This window comes from Mastomys coucha, unplaced genomic scaffold (assembly GCF_008632895.1).
Source record: "Mastomys coucha isolate ucsf_1 unplaced genomic scaffold, UCSF_Mcou_1 pScaffold6, whole genome shotgun sequence".
NCBI classification, from domain to species: Eukaryota; Metazoa; Chordata; class Mammalia; order Rodentia; family Muridae; genus Mastomys; species Mastomys coucha.
In genome coordinates, this window is record NW_022196912.1 from 56918407 (window position 1) to 56933989 (window position 15583).

At 37.8% G+C, this 15583-nt stretch overlaps 1 protein-coding gene and 1 pseudogene across 7 annotated transcripts in view; one reads left to right on the top strand and one right to left on the bottom strand.

Moving 5' to 3' along the window:
- Immp2l (inner mitochondrial membrane peptidase subunit 2) overlaps nt 1-15583 on the top strand; it is an 884186-nt gene that overhangs the window by 276354 nt on the left and 592249 nt on the right. For 4 of the 7 annotated variants that reach the window (XR_004114576.1, XR_004114574.1, XR_004114575.1 and 1 more), the window contains exon 5: nt 13305-13919. The exons of 2 other annotated variants lie outside the window; for them this stretch is intronic. The gene's annotated coding sequence lies outside the window, so the exon portion shown is untranslated. The remainder of the gene's footprint in view (nt 1-13304; nt 13920-15583) is intronic. One more of the 7 variants, XR_004114578.1, reaches the window with a different exon arrangement.
- LOC116080387 lies at nt 12009-13119 on the bottom strand (annotated as a pseudogene).

The window sequence follows — 15583 nt, forward strand, 5'->3', positions numbered from 1 at the left end:
CAAATCCCCTCTTTTTCTCCTGGACTATCTCAGCTTCGGTCTTCTTTGTAATGTGTTGCTTTCAAATTCATAGTGGTGCCCACAGTACATTTCAGGATGCATTACAGCTTTATGCAAATAGTGGCATTTAATTTGTGGTTGTGTTTTATTAATTTCCTTTAGCCGTGGTATTTGCAGTACTTTTCACAAAGGAGACATTAGTCTCTCAGGACCTCCTTTGAATGCCATGGGAAGGAACATTGAAAACATGTTTTCCCAGAGGTGGTTGTATAGGTTGGCAAGGTGCTGGAATTGCTGTAAGAGCTGATGTTTCACTAGTCTAAACATACCTGATATTTTAACATGGACTGTTGATTTAAAGTGGAGATTGGTGATCTCTAAATAGAGGATGATGAATAAAGTATACATTTCAGTATACTATTTCTTCATTTTAGTTTATTTATTTGCTGGGTAAAATTTAGCTTTTGTAGATATTTTTTTTTGTCCAGAAGCAATATTGATAAACATTGTATGTATGTATATGTGTGTATTTATGTATTTATATATTCTGCTTATGAAGATAATTCTTTTACAGTATGTACTTGATAAGCAGTTTTATGTAACTTGAGTTTTTCACTCGTTGCCTTTAGAATGTTTGCACATAAGGAATGAGCTAGGTTTTAGAGATTGTAACATTCTATTCTAATGTTGAAAATAGTTATTTTGAACATATTATTAGGTAGTGAAATATTCTGTTTTAGTGGCATGTCTCACCTATGAAACAGGTTTCTGTTGTTTTTTCTATGTACCAGATAGGAAACTGATAGGTGGAAGCAAACATAATTCATTTTTGTTAGCATATGGATATATAATTTTTCCCTTTGCATAATTGTGTATATTAAGAATTCGGGACTGTTTTAGAGCACTTAGCACCAATCATTTTACAAAACATAAGGCAAAAACCAGAGTCCAGCTTCAAAGAACCAGTTAACATACTACCAAGGCAAGATTTGTGAGGCTTTAACATTTCTGAATCCCTTCAAGGATGGGATTTGGTGGCATTGGGAAGGTGGTTCGGAGGATGAGGAGAAGTTGATTAGCTCAAGTCAGAGGGAACCTGTTACAATTCAAATGTCTTAATAGATTGTCAATGCTCTTGCTGTCTGGGGTTAGGCACCTTCAACAGTTTTTTTTGTGGGGGTGGGGACTGGGTACTTCGGTGTTTTGGAAAACAGTGATGTGGTTGCTTTTTCTATAAAACATTAATTTATTTCACCCAAGACGCGTGTGTGGCCTGTGTTCTAAAACAGGTTGCTGCAGATACCTTTGCAATGGGGCAGCTCTAAAGAGCTGAGCTGCCACCAAGCTATCACACACAGCTCACTGACCACCCCACTGAGACTTCACTTAATTACATAGACTGCCTGGCTTTTGTAAGCATTTCCCTTCATGAAATTCTCTCACTACAAAGTTGTTTGTAACAGGTTTTGTAGAGCCTTGGCACACACTTAGAAATATTTTGTAATCCTTTGATAAAAAAACTTTTGACCCCAGTTAGTTTAGCAAGTATTTCTGAAACATAGTTTAGAATCCCCTGCCTAAAGTTCTTCTAAGGATTCTGCTCTTTGGATGTTTGGTGTCTTGATGACGTTGGCTTTGCCTGTCTCTTTTATTAACATACTCTGTACCCAAGCAGAATCACACCCAGCTTCCTTTGCTGCCTAATTTTGGATGTTTGGTTGCCTGGAGAGCTCACCCTGTTTGAGTATAGGAATAATGATTTTTTTAATTTTCCATAAAATCTGAGACTTTTTTATTATTTTTTATTACAATGCATCTCTTCTTTTCCCCACTACATTTTGTACCTTGATAAAATTAGAAATGTTTATAGAAATAAGAAGACCAGGCAAAATTCATGAAGTTTGAAAAATATCCCATTATGCCCTTCTTACTTTTACATCAATTATTGCATATACACAATAACTGAATATTGCTTTTATGAATATTGATATTGTCAATTTTGGAACAGTCATTTTTAAAACAGTTTTCAGCAAAAGTTATACATTTGTGGTGGGATAGAAGCACCATTTTCTAGTGTTTGAGTTCTAAAAAAAATAAGCGCATGCATCTAAAATGACACAAAAATGTATCTCTGAATAATTATCTGCATATTGTGCCAGCTTTACTAATCATAAATAAACTTTTCACAGGTTCTCAAAAATAGAATTGATATTTAAATGCTTGAAAGCCCCACTTTTGTGTTGGCTTGGAGCCTAATATAAGATGGGAGTCTAAGAGTCACTGGAGGCATCGATTGCTTTCCTCCCGTCTTCCATTCCTGTTTACTCCTAGTCTCTGTCCCTTCTGTTATTTCTTTCACTGTCACTAATATTCATAGAAATTATACTGTCCAGTTTAGTTCTTTTCCATTGGTATATTTCTAATAAATAGCCTCCACATAGTCATTTGCTTGGGTAGGCAAGAGTATGCACTCACACCCCCATATGGCCTTGTTTCAAGTGGACCTTCCTTTCAAATATGCTACTGGTCTGTGCTCACACATCCCTCAAATGACTGGTGTAAGGATTTGGAAGATTCTGAGATGCCTCCTCTTCCCCTTGGGTTGATTCAATATGTATGTCCTGTGGCTTTCATGGATAGAAGGATATTTTCTTGTTTGTTTGTTTTGTTTTTTGGGTTTTTTTTGTTTGTTTTTTTGTTTTTTGTTTTCTTGGTTTTTTTTTTTTTGGTTTTTCGAGACTGGGTTTCTCTGTATAGCCCCAGCTGTCCTGGAACTCACTCTGTAGACCAGGCTGGCCTCGAACTCAGAAATCCGCCTGCCTCTGCCTCCCAAGTGCTGGGATTAAAGGCATGCGCCACTACTGTCCCAGCGAAGGCTGTTTTCCTAAGAGTGTTTACTAGGTAGCCCTACAGACAGGGCTCTCATAAATGGGAAATAAGAGACACTTCATGTTCAATTCTGATTCAACTAAACAATAAATGAATCTGTCTTTCTTCCCTCCAACTCCAAAGCATGAGAAAAATTCAAAATTCATCGTGGAAGAGCTGACAATACAGCATTGCATTTTTAGATGTAAGAAAGAAATATAGTAAAATATACCTCCCTCCATTGAATGGCTTCAAGTCCATAAGAGTATTTTGTAAATACTTAGTGAAAGCAATAAGAAATAGGAATGTGAGATCAAATCTTTCATTTTTCAGAAACTCTCCTGTCAAGTAGAATTGCAGCCCATTACATAATGACTTTGAGTATTGTCGAGATAACTAATCTATGCAAGACTATAATCCCAGAAATGTGCATTCACATGACTCTGCATTCCTTAAAGAGTGGGAAGCTATGTCCATGGCTTTTCATTCCACAAGAGTTGTAGAGAAGTAATTCCTAGTGATACAGAACTTTATTTCATAATTTGAAGGATAATAAATGCATGTTTAATGTACAGATCAATAACTGCTGGGGGATGATCAAATGAACAATATATAGGTCAGTTTTACCTTTTAAAAAAGTTCAGTTGTGTGTTTAAATGGCACTCATTGTTTTCTTGGGTGAAAAGAATAAAGCATATTTCTGTTCCCATGAAAGTATAGAAATGGGTGACAGAACATATGTTAAGATCAACTTTGTGTTTTTGCTAAATACTACTTAGGAAATGTAACAAATCAAAACACACTAGTTAAGAAGAGCCCCAGGCCCTAACAATAATGTGGAGCTCATTAATTAGTAGGGGACTACTTATCATCCTTCTCTTGTACTGGCTCTTATAATATGTTCCTGGTTGAGGCTTCCCAAATTTTGCTATTTAGTAACAACAATACGTGAAATTCATGTTGATTTTCGTTGAGTTGGAGGACCACTTAGAGAAGTCATACAGGATTCCAGACCTCAGTGGTGCAGGAGGCTGCAGAGCCCAGGGGGCTATAGAAAAGCTTTCAGCAGGCTCATTTGTGTGGCCTGAATGGCTCACTGGGAGAAATACAGCTGGTGACAGACATCCAGGGCTGGCTCAGGTTAATGAATTGTGCTTTGTTATCCTGGGGGAGTTTCCACCCCTGGGAAAGCTGCCTTCCCTCTGTTCCCCTAACTGCACCCCTGGCTGCTTGAAATATTGTTCCCCTTTGTTTTCTCATGCTCCGAGTTGGAGGGAAGAAAGGCAGATCCATTTATTGTTTAGTTGAATCCGAATGACTGCAGTTCCACAAACAAATTGGACTTCAGTTGGGCGGGCTCTGTCATAAATAAACTCGGAAGAGATGGGCTTCCCTCTCCTGGCTGATGTGTTTCAGCCATGTGAAAACCAGCATCTAAAAGGGCCTGATTGATTGCTGCCCTAGCTGACAGCGGAGCGCGCACAGCCCTGTTCCTCCCTCTGCTCTCCTGTTTCAGTCTCTGCTCCCCTAAAGCACATTCAGCAAAAGTTTATGGTACAGGAAGCCAATATTCTATTTTCTGAATTATTCTTTTCATTTTAGGCTCCATTTTAAAAAAAAAATCAGCTCTATGATACATCTCTCTCAGTGAATAATTCTTCATGATCTGGAAAGAAAACCTATTTTATAGATTGGTTAAGGGCATTTTCCATGGCTGGGTCAGGTGAATCATCATTTTCACATACAATGTTTTGGACAATTTAAAATTTAACAACATGTTTTTGCTAGAGGCTGCAGGTATCTTAGCTATACCTGTAAATACCTCTTTTCAGTGACTGTAAAATGCATTTTTCCCATTAAAGTGTATTTACTTCATTTTGTTTCATGTGATTCAGTTTCGTAAATCATCTAGAGACATAGAAAATCTGTTCTTTCCCTCCCTGGTAGGAAAGTATATGCTTTATACTTTATGAGTACTAAGTACATACTTGACACTTATTGAACAGAAAAAAAAGTTAAACCGCAGAGTATGTCCAGATCAACCCTTGCCCCTTAACTGCAAATGCCACAAGTGCAGTCAGTTATTCACTATTCTTGCCAAGTAGGTTAGATCGGTTTTGTTTTAATTAATTAATTAACTAACTAATTAATTAAAGAGCATCTGCTTACATAGCTCTGGCTGTCCTGGAACTCACTTTTTAGGCCAGGCTGGCCTCAAACTCAGAGATCTGCCTGCTTATGCCTTCTGAGTTCTAAGATTAAAGGCTCCATAATACCCAGCCTTGGTTTTAATTTTTTAAAGGTTTTAAAACATTTTTTGGCAGACATTTTGATCTTGACATGTGTCTTTAAATTGAAGTAAACTTGTACTCTTTTTTATTGCTGGGACTTCTTGAAACTTTGCATTGTTAAAGGTCACCTCCAAATCACACAGCTAAGTTTTAGTGCCAGAGTTTACAGGCATATCTTCTATGTATAGCTGCAGAGCAAAATATGAACAAAAAGTACAATCCAGATGTGGAAACAGGTTTTCTGAGAGTGTGTCAAGGAACAGCGGTCCTGGCACTCACTGTATCTGGGTCCAGGGTGTTCATTAATTTTTACCGTGTCTCATTTCGAAGGCTCGTGGTATTTGTCACACCCCTGCCTCTTTAAGACATGTAGCCTCATTAGGTCTGTTGTCTAAGGTGATATTAATAAACAGGACATTATAGCAGAGATTCAAATGTTTGGAATGAAAATGATATTGTTTAATTTTTATAGCATTAGACTGTTATGCTTCATGGAGAAATTTAACAAAAGTAATTGGACAGACAACCAGTAAAAATTAGGTCAATAGCCCAGATCCATGAACACTTGCCTTTATAACAGACTTGACAGTAACACAAATCTAGTCAAAGAAAATGGAACTATTCCTGACATGAAATAATGAGACTGTCATATACACAACACATGGTCCATGCTTTCCTTTTAATTACCATAGGAGAACAAAATCAGCTTCTGCAGCTGTTGCTCCTTCAGTTTATTTGCCTTGACTAATCTCACATCTAGAGGCTTTGAAACACTGAAGACAACAGGTGTGAATATGTAACTAATAATTGACTGGCATGGCTGTCCCTTAAAACTTGGCTCTGTTGTAAATACTAATAGATAACCTCTTTTTCTGATGTGTAAAATGCTTTCCAGTCCCTGCCTAGAGTGTACATTTGAATGCAGTCACAATCTTAGGCCAGTCCAGGTATTTAATTATTCTTCTAAAGTGGGTTTGGAAGGACCAATGAGCTTCAGTCACGTTAAGGGTAGTTGGCAAGTAGCCATGTGTTAAAAGCCCAGCTGGACACTGATTTTTGACAAGAAGACGTGGAAACATGGCAGTAACTCTGTATCCTGAAGGAAACATTCTATGTTATTGATAAGCTGTGTTTTCCTAAAGCTGCTATCAGAACTTTATTGGAATTCTATTTATTAATCTCTGTATAGTATATACTCTTTACTAAAACACTAATTATGGTAAAAAAAATAAAGTGGTAATTGCAAAGTATTACCTTAGTAACTATTCTTCGCTCATCCTTAAGACAAAGGAGTAATATATTACAGATGTGGCCCTTCCTTTACAACAAAAGAAGTGACAAAATATTACTTAATTACATTTAGAAAGAACACTCATGCTTACTCATTGTACAGTTTAATAGACTATCAAGACGAAATCAGTTGATTTGGCTCATTTCCCTCCCCCATTTTCTCTAGTGATTAAAGCTCTCATCCAACTTGCCAAATTGATAGGACTTGGCTGTAGAACATCAGCTGTTAAGAGAATCTTGGGAAAGATTTCATATTCTGGACTTTAAAGATAATCATGAGACCTAGAAATTGCAGAAAGATCTGACCTTTGGTGATATTCTGCATTCTTGCTCCCTCTGTGTTCTATCACCGCAAAGTAGGCCTGTACCCCAAGCCTTGCTCTAAGAGAGAATATTATTAGTGTTTCTTTCTGGAGTTTTATAAATAGGATGAATTTGATCAAGAAAGTAGAAAGTTTGTATGCTTTGGGGCTGGAAAGATGGCTTAGCGGTTAAGAGCACTGACCTCTTCCAGAGGTCCTCAGTTCAGTTCCCAGCACCCACATGGTAGCTCACAACCATCTGTAATGGAAAGCCGATGCCATCATCTGCTGTGTCTGAAGACAGTGACAGTGCACTCACATACATAAATCTTAAAAAACAAAGTTTGCATGCTTTGTCTTGTCATTATTGGTGAAAGGATTATGTTGAAATGTATTGAATGTTTTTGGAAATCACTCTGAAAAGTAGTCTGGCTTTTAATTTACCCATTACCTTTTGTTGAAATGACTGTCCAGTAGGTTGAATATCAGCTTTCAGATCTGAGCCTTTTCACTCTTGCATGTAACATTTATGTAATGAAAATAGTGAGAAATGCGAGTTCAGGCAGAATCAGTACAGTTCACTGACAGCTGTAGCTTGGAGAACAAATTGATCTTTGGATAATGTTGACCATAGTTGTAATTTGAACCAGTCATTAAAATGGTCTCATAACAGGAAATTAGTCCACAGTTCTACACAAGGAAGGTGGTGTTACAGTAGACATAGCAGCTCCATTAGCCTGAGACAGAATAACTTGCAGGGTTGTTACCTTGAGCATAGCAATAGTGGTATGATTTTTTCACCCTCAGGCAGCTGGGGGGCATTGCTCTTTATGTTTTGATACCCCAGGAATAGTCTACAATTACGACAAATAGGACAATTACTTCATCCTATTCTCTTTAGTTTTCAGAATAACACTGAAATACAGCTTTGTCATGCCTTTTTCCTAGTTGTGAAAATTATTGTTCAGGGCCTTTTGAAGGCCACAAGTGATTTTAACAGTTGACTGTCTTGTACTTTGGTAAAATTATTGAAAATGTTAAAAGCATTTTTACTTTGGATCAGCCTTCAGTTTGGTGTGTGCCTTAGAATCCATTTCCACAAATGCACATGTGACTTTCTAAGAGATCTTTATTATTCTAAAACCTTTCTTTGATATCATCTGGGTAGGGGGAATAATAAAATAGATTCTTAAAAATTCTCTCTCTCTCTTTTTTCATTTTTTATTTTTATTTTTTTAGTTTTTTTTTCAAGACAGGGTTTTTCTGTATAGCCCTGGCTGTCCTTGAACTCTGTAGACCAAGCTGGCCTCGAACTCAGAGATCCAAATGCCTCTGCCTCCCAAGTGCTGGGATTAAAGGCATGCGCTACCACCTCCTGGCTTAATTTCTTCTCTTGACTCACCTTAGAATCTGTCCCTCTTGTTGTGTTACACTGGCCTCTCCATGCTGTCCCCTCTTCAAGTGTTCTTCCCGTCCTATATGGGCAGTTTCTGTGTGCATGCAACAGGTAAAGCTTTCCTATCTCACATTAACAGCATATATAATGATTATTACCTTCATTTATAGATGAAATTCAATAACCTGTCTAATACCAAAAGAAGGAAACTAGTGGTCTGACACAGTGACACTCACCTGAAGCCCCAACTGGAGCTTGGCAAGCCAGACTGAGCTTGCTACTGTCTTGAACTACACAGTGCAACCCTGTCTCAAAATTCAAAAGGAAAGAAAGAGGTGGGGGAAAAAAACAACATGAATAAAAGAGTGGGATATGAGAAGAAACAGAAGGAAAACTGTCAAGTTGGGATTAAAGCCCTGTTGATTTCCTAGCCTGAAAGCTAAAGCTCCAGGCTCCTCTAGCTATGATCGATCCTCTTTCTACTGTACCTCTGTGGAAGAGGAGATTGTTTGCCGATGACTCTAAAAGTCAGCCACCCTCTCAGCCATTTCATCCCATCAGTAATGTTAGGGCAGCCTGGAGGTTAGAGCTTGGCGTTGCTGAAGACAAGCCTTCATGTTAGATAATAGAAAATTAGTCCTGCTTGGGAGTTCATCATCTTCACAAGAGTTCTCTCTAGATGAATAATATCAACTGTACTAAGGTGAAAAGCGCAGCTCCAGGTATGGTGCTAGCTGCCTTGCATGTGTTCTCTCATTAATCTTTACTACCTCCTCTTGGATAGGTATGATTGTCGCTATGTTAGGATTCTGAAACAGAAGTTTGCGAAGATGAGTAATAGGCAGAGCTGTGATATAATTTCAAGGTTGTTTCAGTTCAGAATTCATGAGGCAAGATGACTGCTTATATTTTATTATTATCTGAGTAAGGCCTGTGAATCTTAACTAGAAAATTGGAGTAAGTGAACCCACTGAATCATGATAGAAATGATTCTGAATAGAAAAAAAAAAGTTAGTTCAAGCGTGTTAGTACATACCTATATTCTTAGTGCTTTCCAAGTAGAGACAAAAGGGAGCAACCTGGGATATGGAATAAAACCTCATCTCAAAACATATTTAAGACATAGAAACCTTATGATTTTATAACTTACAATTTCTGATTAAAATTTAAAATGATAAAATAAGACATGATATATGAAATATGAGATAGTCTTATGTTTTACTTTATATTTGAAAAATTAATTTTATAACTTTTTCATCATGTCTAAGTTATTAAAACTCTAGAAACAAGGTCATTACAGAAAAACATTTTTAAGGGAAATAAGTTAATGAACAGTTGTTACGTATCTTATTTAGTGGAAGGTGAAATACCCATTAATGATGATGTGTCACTGAGTCATGGAATGTAGCATGAGCAGAGTCTTCTAGGGAGTTGGGATGAGAAATGTTCCATGTGCTTTTATGAAATATTCTTGTAGGACATCAAATGGAATTAATTATTCATCTTGTAAGGTTCAGGGTTGCATTATTTTCCCATTTCTAGTGATATGGTATCCTTTCCAATTTCATTAGTATAAAGAAGCAATTTTGAGCTACCTATAATGTTTATTTCCTCATCATATAGCATTTACTCTGTGTGTACTATGTGGTTCAGGCACTATGCTTGGAGGCAAAAACTATTCCCTTAAGTTGGACCTTTAGTTTCTGTTTTGGTGAATTCTCTTTTCTTGCCTTGATCTATTTTAAAGTATCATCAGTTCTCAGTTTTAGTTACTCAGCTCTTGAGTCTATGCCTTGAGAGGGACTGTTGCATATTAGAATAATTCAGCCTAGAGAGCATTATGGCGACTGACTTCTCTTCCTGGTCGAATCAACCAAAAAGCAACTATATGATAGAGAGATGCAGGGTGACTCTCAGACCATGTGCCAGGTGGTCCAGCGTCCCTTTATGAATAGAAAAAACAAAACTTGATTATCATGCTAGCCCATTCCCTGAAGTTTTCAGGCAGAGAGGAGAACTCAGGTGAAGTCTGAGAACGTTCCAGAGTCAACAAGACTGATTTGGGAATCCTAGGATTCTGGGTAGTTAGGGTTGTAGGGCAGAGTGCTGGAGGGACAGCTACAAATACAACTCTACAGCCATCTGAAGATGGTACCTAAAGGCTTTCAACCGAGCACTAATTTACTTGTAAGAAAAGAAAAAGAACTAGAAGGCCAGGGAATGAATTATGCAGAAATAACACAGGGAACAATCCTCAGATCTCACAGACTGATTCTTCTGTGTTTCACTTAGGGGATAGGAACCCTCTGAATTCATGAGAAATTAGGTGACTAGAGGAAAACCTCTCCCCTCTCCGCTGCTGGGGAGCAAACCCACTCTAGAGGAGAAGCCTGGCAGCTCTTCCCAATGAAGCACGCTTGTAGTGTTGTGAAGTGACTCAGCTGTGTTCCGTGTAAAGCTCAAGTGTGCTCATCACAACACAATCATATCCAGGTCGCAAAGAGGTGAACAGTGTTAACGCAGAGGATCTGATGAAAATGACTTCTTATGAAAAGGCACAAACCAGGTCTCAAAACAAGGAGAAAATAAGCAACTAATAAATAAATGAAATACTGAGAAAGTTTCTTAGGTTTTATTTATTGAAGGTAAAGCATATTTGGGATTTTGGTAGCTAGTATTTGAGCTATTTCATCTAATACTGACTTCAGAATTGTCTCCTGTTAGCAAGTTTACGGTATGGATTTTGGTACTAAGTAGCTCTAAAATGCTGTTCTTATATTAATCAAACCTATAACTGTGATTAAAATTTTCAGTCTCATGTTTGATAAATCAGTGCTTTCCTATTCCTGCACAAAATACTTTTGTTGATATTTTTATTCATCAAATTTTTAGGAAGCCTATTTTAGTTGTGACTATCTTTTAAATTTTATGTAATTCTCAGGATTGCTTCAGTGGTCTATTTGTGGAGAATTGGTTAAATAACATTTACCAAACATGGCTATTTCCTCAAATTATACTTTTAAGTACCAGACATTGTTTTGAGTCAGGTGTAACTGAGAGGTTTACATATAGTGTATGATTTATGCAACAAAACAAAAAAACAAAAAAAATGGTGTTTTGAGAAACAAATAAAGTGTAATGAACTATCTTCATGAAGAATATATTGCCAGTTTGTTATTCTTACAATGAATTACTTATTTTTAAAGGTGATTAACTTAACTTTTCACATTGGATATAGTCTACATTATTGCATAAAATGTGTATTTATCTCAGGCCAGTGTTTCCAAGGGACATGAAAGGGTTGATATTGTTTGTCAAGGAGTCTTTTCCTTGGTGGAGCCATTGGCCACCCTGAACAGATGGGATTGAGATCACTGAGTTGTGACCATTGAGGAAGCTAAAACCAGGATCTGGGACAGAAGCAGAGTATCGTTACAGAGTACTCACAACTGTGAACACACTTTTTGGAGTATGTAAATTAGAATCAGGAGGCAAGAAGGCAATCCTTGTAGGGATATTTTTATGGAAAATTTAAATGTCTTTCTCTGAGCTAAAGCCACCTTTTCATTTTGGAGCGCCATTCTGAGGTTGGCTCCAGAATAGACAAGGCTTTGAAGATAATGAGGAGGAAGAGGGACTGAGTCTCTTACTATTTAGTTTTCTTTTTTTATGCTGCAATTGCTAACTTTATTTGTTCAGGAGCTCCTAGTGCAAACATCAAACAAGCCTAGGCTTTGATCTGTGAACTCATATCACATGTCAGGGAAGAAGCAAACTGTGACCTATGTACCAGGCTGAAGACTAAAGGGTCACAGTTAGTTACATTGGAGGTTTGTGTTCCTGCAGCCTAGAACCTGGCAGTCACAGGTCTTTGAGGTCTTTCAGGATGTCCCTCAGGGTGTCCACATTCTTCCTGAGCTTAGCAACCTCATCGTCCTTCAGCTTCTGGTTGATGACCCTGGTCAGTCCCTGAGCATTAAGGGTACATGGGAGACTGATGAAGACTTTGTTCTCAATGCTGTCCATTCCCTTCACCATTGCAGACACGGGGTGAATCCGAGAGAGGTTTTTCAGCATGGACTCCATAAAGTCAGCCGTGCTTAAGCCGGTGGCTCAGTTGGTGTAGCCTTTTAGCTTGATGACTTCATAGGCACTGTCCATCACCATCTCCTTCCAGTTCTCACTGTCATTGTCTGTCCTCATTTCTGGATTCACTTCTGGAGGGAGACTCCTGCACATTCACCCCGCTCCACACAGCCACACTGGAGTCACCATGCTCCCCTAGGATCCATCCGTGGCAGCTGCTGGGTTGAATGCCAAGCTTCTCAGCCATGAGGTAGCAGAACCAAGCAGAATCCAGACTGCATCCAGTTCCAATCACATGGTGCTTAGGTAACCACTCATTCTCCAGGTGACATAAGTAAGAATATCCACTGGGTTGGAAACCATGAGGATGATTTTTTTTTTTGTTATCCTAAAGGTTGTATAACCTCCCAGAACAGTGCTACAAATTGGGTGTTAAGTTATGGGAATCTGTAGGGGCACATTTCAAATTCAAATGGCAACATCACAACATCTTGAAATTTGCTCTTGCTCCAGCACGCTGTTCTATTCACCAGTATTATCCATTTGTTTGTTAAATAACATGGCAAGTCTTAATTTGGGAGCCTCTTTGGGCAGGATTTATTTTGTATGTGGCCCAGGACCTGGTGATAGTAAGTGGATCCTTGGAGTATTAATGGTATTCTGTTTTCTCAGTGCATTCTTCCACTATAGTAGCTTAAGGCCTAATCCTGTTTCCTCCCACTCTACATTAACCCTTCCTCAAATAGATAATTTACTTTATGTCTACAGAGATTTCTCTTAGACAACATGATTGAAGCAGTGTAGATGCTGCACACATATTATCTGTTCCTCCACACTCTTCCTGGGGCAGATTTCTCTGGAACTTCTGCCCACTTACTGTTGGCATTTTGGCTTCCCTGGTCTTTGTTAATTTAATTTTTTTTTTTGGTAGGTTGATAATTTCTTCTCTCCCTTTTACTGCTATCTTTTTGTTAGCTTCTTGTCTCGGTGGCAGATAATTTTAATAACTAACATAAATGGAAGACATGTTTACTTTAGCTCATGGTTCTTGCTTATTTCTTTTGGACCTAGGACAACAAAGTGCATCATAACGAGAACATGTAAGAAAGCTACTAACCACATCAGGAGTCAAAAGAGGAGAATATACTGAGGTATAGTGTTCCCTTCAAGGACAAAGCACAATATACTAATATGGTTTCTCTAGACCTCACTTCATAATGTATCATAATTGCAGTGGTGGTCTGGATTAATCCTTTAGCAAATGAGCCTACCAATCGACTTAGAAGATCTAAACTATAGTACTAATTTGCCTCTATCCTGGGGCTTATCTGTATTTCATTATCTTCAATAAAGTAGATCTCATGCCCTCTGCTTACGTTATACCTACTTTTTAGTTCTCAGGCCAAGGATTTCATTTTCACAGAGGTTTTCCTTATCTTTTTCCTTAGTAACCTTAGTCAAAGACAGGTTCCTTTGTTAGTGCTACTTTTATTTCAGTTGCATCAGTGTGTTACCTAACATTTGTTAACTTTAGTCTTTCATTTTGGTTTCTTACTCTTATGTTCGTTCGAGACCCCGAAAGTTCTAAGATAGAAGCTACCATTGCATTGCTGTGTCTTCAGAGCATGGCACACAAGGCCTGGCACACCTGCATGCTGGTCAGTAAATACATGCCAAAACACCCAGGTGAGTGAGTGTGATACCACTTCGACATAAACTTTTCTAAAATGCAGCTTGTATGTTCATATATATGAATATATATATATATATTTTTTTCAAAATACTGTGAGATTTATTTATTTAAGTCTTGATGGATTTGTGTGACTCCTTTATGATTATTTTAATGTGCTCATCATCAGAACTTCGATAAAATAAAGGTAAAGAAATATTTAGTCTTACTGATTTTCCTTCTTCATTTCTTCCTATTTAGCTCTGTTTAGTCTTCAAATTTCTATGCAGTGTAGATATGGAAGACCCTGACAGTGTCAGGTTTGATACCAGACCTCTACAGGTACCTGAGAGCAGTAGAAATGAGTTATTTATAGGACAAGGCATTGTCCTTCACTTTAATTAAGTTGACTATGGAGATGGTCCAGTGATAGAGGATGCTGAGCACTGATGGCCCCGTTTCATGACTATCACAAAGTCCCGAGGACCACATTTTTTGGTCTACCTCATCGTAACAAATTAAGCCCCTGTTGCCTCAGCAGCTCATGATTGTTGGTTTCAAAGAGAGTGAGTTCCAAAGAGAGTTTCTGTGAGGATAACTGGGAATTTATAAAAGCTTATAAAATCCCTGTTGTTCCATAAATCTGAAAGCAAATCATATATAAACCTATACTGCACTATCTAGGACCTAGTTTGGAGTTATATCAGAAGCTGAGAAAATGTAGCTCAGAGAGTTTAGCCAAAGCTTACACAACCCTAACTTCTATACTCGTTTTTAATATATATATTAAACATATATATATAAAACATTGTCATATACTGAGCTGGCTGGTGTTTGTTCTCTCATAAGAACAAATGCTATGTTTAATTGCTTGATTTTTTCCTAAGTAATTAGAAAATTCTTAAGAGTTTTAGATAATTTCAGGGGCATAAATGCCATTGTCTAACAGAGGAAATATACAAAATGCAACAAATTCCTTCAGTATGTGCTCAGATGGTAGGGGGTGGATGACTATGAACGTCAGCATATTCTACATCCCTTTACCCTCTACTGCATACAAAGGCTATGACATGAAGGACTCTGTTGGTTTTGGTCTCCTGAGCCCAAGAACTGCAATGTCCTTATCTTGCTACTTGCTTGGATCCCAGTATTTTCTGACTTGCAAGCGTAATTACAAATTTGAACAACTTTTGAGTTTTAGGCTCTTTTGGGAGTAATAAACAAAAAAAATTTGTGTGTGTGTATATGTTTGATTTGTTTTCATAACCTACCTTTTCCCCAGTTCCAATGGGTAGAGGCAACCTTGTCAAATTAGCCACACGTGTATGTTTGTCACAGTGCATTTCGTGTTAAAGCACAGCAGCCATTTATATCTGTGGCTTTCATTTGTTGGCTGGTCTCGTGGAAAATAGGGATTTTCCATGAATTTAAAGGAAGAGAATTATTTTGTGTTCCAGAAAGTTGTTTGTTTTTTTCCCCTCAACATAGTGATAAAAATATTTCAACAGCAGACACTGTTCTTAATGAGGGTATTCCTGGCTTCTCTTCCCAAAGGCTGTCCAAACATCATTTCTGATAGATTTATGTGGCCTTGGGCTAGATTTTAGTGGAAGCAATGCAGAAATATCTACATGTTGTTGAAATCAAAGAATGTCATGTTGGTTCTCCAAAAATACAACTA